Genomic DNA, 3793 nt, shown 5'->3' with positions numbered 1-3793 from the left:
CCATAAAATTGTTCCATGCATCTGTGTCTTTTATTCTGTCTCGCATGGCATTTGAAAGATGGTGTTTTTCTTTCTGGCTTACTTCACTCTGTATAATGGGCTCCAGTTTCATCCATCTCAGTAGAACCGATTCAAATGTATTTTTTTTAATGGCTGAGTAATATTCCATTGTGTATATGCTGATGGACATCTAGGTTGCTTCCATGTTCTGGCTATTGTATGTACCACAGCTTCCTTATCCATAAAATCACACATGTTATTTCATCTATCATACTTTTTTTAAAATTTTTCTATTTATTGCTGAACAGCAGTTCATTTTGCTAAAATTTGTTAGTCCATTCACCTATTAATGGAAATTTTCAATGTTTCCAATGTTTATTATGTATAACATTGTTATGAACAACCTCTTCTATGGACATATTCTTTTATTTATCTTATGTAAATACTTATGCTTGTATGATCACTTGCTCACTCTGTCATGTCTGACTCTTTGTGACCTCATGGAATACAGCCTGTGAGGCTCCTCTGCCTATGGAATTTGCCAGCCAAAAATACTGAGTGGATTGCCATTTCCTACCCCAGCATAGCAGAGGATGAGATTATTAGATAACATCAGTGACCCAATGGACATGAATTTGAGCAAATTCCAGAATGTAGTGGAGGACAGAGGAGTCTGAGGTGCTGCAGACCACAGAGTCACAAAGTGTCAGACATGACTTAGTGACTAAAAAACAACAAATACTTATGAGTAAAATGAATGGCTCCATGTCCTTCAAAACACTTGGTTGAATCAGTCATTTAAATTGTAAATATTGTAATTTGTATGCAGAGATATCTCATTGTAGTTTGCATTTTCTTAATCATTAGTAATTATTTATTAATATTAATAAATACTTTGACCACCTGATGCAAAGAACTGACTCACTGGAAAAGGCACTCATGCTGGGAAAGTTTGAAAGCAAAAGGAGAAGATGGCAGCAGAAGATGAGACGGTTAGATAACATCACTGATTCAATAGGCATGGATCTGAGCAAATTCCAGGAGATAGTGAAGGACAGGGAAGAACCTGTCCTTCACTGTGATCCAACAACTCAACAACAACAATGATTAATAGTTTGAGCACCTTTTCTTGCACTTATCTATCATTCATATACTTCTTTCTCCAACAACAGACATTTATTTCTCATAGTTCTGAGGGCCAGGAAGTCCAAGATCAAGATACCGGCAAAGTAGTTTTTTTTTTTTTTGAAGTTTTTAAATTAGTCTATCTATTTTTTTAACTTTACAATATTGTATTTGTTTTTCCATACACTGACATGAATCCACCATAGGTATACATGTGTTCCCCTTCCAGAATCCCCCTCCCACCTCCCTCCCCATCCCATCCCTCCGGGTCATCCCCGTGCACCAGCCCTGAGCACCCTGTATCATGCATCGAACCTGGACTGGTGATTCTTTTCCGAGGTTTCTTCTCTTGTTTTGTAGATGGTTACCATTTCCATGTGTGCTCACATTAACTCTTCTTTCTGTTTATGGCAGGAGTGGGGAGAGTGCAGGAGGAGGAAGTGAGCTCATGCATACACGTTTTCTGAAGTCTGTTAAACATTTCACCCATGATTTGATGTGATGTTGTTTCTTTCTTTTTTTTTTAATTAGTTTATTTTCTATTTTTTAACTTTACTATATTGTATTTGTTTTGCCATACATTGACATGAATCCACTATGGGTGTACATGTTTTCCCCTTCCAGAACCCCCCTTCCACGTCCCTCCCCATCCCATCCCTCCGGGTCATCCCAGTGCACCAGCCTCGAGCAGCCTGTATCATGCATTGAACCTGGACTGGCAATTTGTTTCACATATGATAATTTACATGCTTCCATGCCATTCTTCCATATCATCCCACCCTCGCCCTCTCCCATAGAGTCCATAATACTGTTCTATTTATCTGTGTCTCTTTTGATGTCTCTCATACAGGGTTATCTTTACCGATTGACTAAATACCATATATATGTGATAGTATACTGTATTGGTGTTTTTCTTTCTGGCTTACTTCACTCTGTATAATAGGCTCCAGTTGTGATGTTGTTTCTTATTTTGAAATTTTTTATACAATATAGATACAAATCCTTTACCAACTTAATGAGTTGCAGATTCTTTCCCCTCATTTGTGACTTTCCTTTTCATTCTCTTTACAGTATCTTTTTATAAGAAAGCGTAGTTAATTTAGATGACATAGGATTTATCTATTTTTCTTATATGCATTTGTTCTATTTTTAAATAAGAAATCTTTCCTATCCCAAGACCAAAAAAAAAAAAAAAAGAATATCTCGGGGTGTGCTCAGAGCAGGGGGCCTGAAGAAGTGGCTCATCTGTTTATAACACACCCGATAGGAATCTGGGTTCACTGTGACGAGGGGCACAAAACGTGAGGCCTTCCTATGAGCAGAAACCCAACACGTGTCCCCCTGCACCTCCCCGTGGCTGCCAGGCAGGGCCAGCACTGGAGGAAAGCCGCAGCACGTTGTGGGGAGCTTGCCACTAGAGCCTGTCTGGCCCATGCCTGGATGGGCCAGGAGTGGTCTCATAAAGGGTATGAACCTCTCATTTCAAGGAGAAAGAAAAAGAGTCCAACTGTATGCCATTGTGCAAAAGGCAAAACTGTGGGGACAATAAAAAGATGAGTGGTTGTCAGGAGTTTGCAGAGAGGAATATACAGAGTACAAATTTTCATGAGCAGTGAAAGTACTGTGAGCGACATTATAATGATGGATATATGTGGTCACACTTTTGTCCAAACTCATAGAATATGCAACACTGCTCTGCTCTCAAAGTGAACCCTAAGGTGAACTGGGGACGTTTTGATTATGTGTCAGTGCAGTCATCCTTGGTCTAAAAAGAAAAAAGGCACCATTGTGTTGATAATGGCTGTTCATGTGAGGGGAAGGGGGTATATGGGAAATTTCTGTATGTTCCTGTCAAGTATTATTGTAAACCTAAAACTGCTTTAAAAAAAGAAAAAGGTCTCCAAAAAAAAATCTAACACTCAGGGTAGACATTTTTAGCAAAACTTTTGTTTCACTTTTATGTATGTATACATATTATATATGTGTGTGTGTTTGTTGGATTGTGATATAAAATGTATTTTTTTTAGATCAAAGAAGCCTGCAGGCCACTGTAGTTAATTATACTGGCAAATAAAAGCATAAATTAACCTCAAAAAAAAAAAAGAATATCTCATTTTTCTTCTAGAAATGTTAATCGTTTTAAGTTTACACGTAGGTATGCGATCCACTTTGAATTATTTTTTTGTATATGCTATGAGGTGTGGATTAAAGTTAATTATTTTTTGCACATAGATACCCAATCTCCAGGTTTAAAACAAACAAACAAAAAACACAAAGCATGACTATTCTTTCCCCACTGAATTTTCTTTGGATTTTTGTTGAAAATAAATTTTTGGATTATTTATTCTATTCTACTGATCTATTTGTCTATCTTAACACCAATGTTGCACTGTCTGGATTATTGTGGTTTTCATAGTCTGTATTAAAGTCTGGTTGTGTAAGTCATCAAATGACATTATAGTTCAAAGTTATTTTAACTTTTCTAGACACCTGAATTTCCATTTGAAGTTTCTAATTTCTGTAGAACAGTTTGCTAAGTTTTGACATAAATTGTATTGACCATGAATCAACTTGTAAAAAACTAATTTCTCAATATAAAATCTTAACCTGTATGCAGGCCAAGAAGCAAAAGTTAGAGCCATGTGTGGAACAACTGTTGGTTCAAGAC

General features: G+C 37.0%; 1 non-coding gene across 1 annotated transcript; it reads left to right on the top strand.

The window, feature by feature from the left end:
* The first annotated feature begins 2330 nt into the window (after nt 1-2330).
* On the top strand, nt 2331-2460 carry LOC145528085 (small nucleolar RNA SNORA11). The gene has a single exon (XR_014070156.1). It is a non-coding gene; the product is annotated as a small nucleolar RNA SNORA11 (small nucleolar RNA).
* The last annotated feature ends 1333 nt before the right edge of the window (nt 2461-3793 follow it).

Source organism: Giraffa tippelskirchi, chromosome 11, assembly GCF_054371585.1.
Source record: "Giraffa tippelskirchi isolate mGirTip1 chromosome 11, T2T-mGirTip1v1.2.pri, whole genome shotgun sequence".
In the NCBI taxonomy this organism is placed as follows: Eukaryota; Metazoa; Chordata; class Mammalia; order Artiodactyla; family Giraffidae; genus Giraffa; species Giraffa tippelskirchi.
This window is presented reverse-complemented; position numbering and strand designations above follow the sequence as displayed.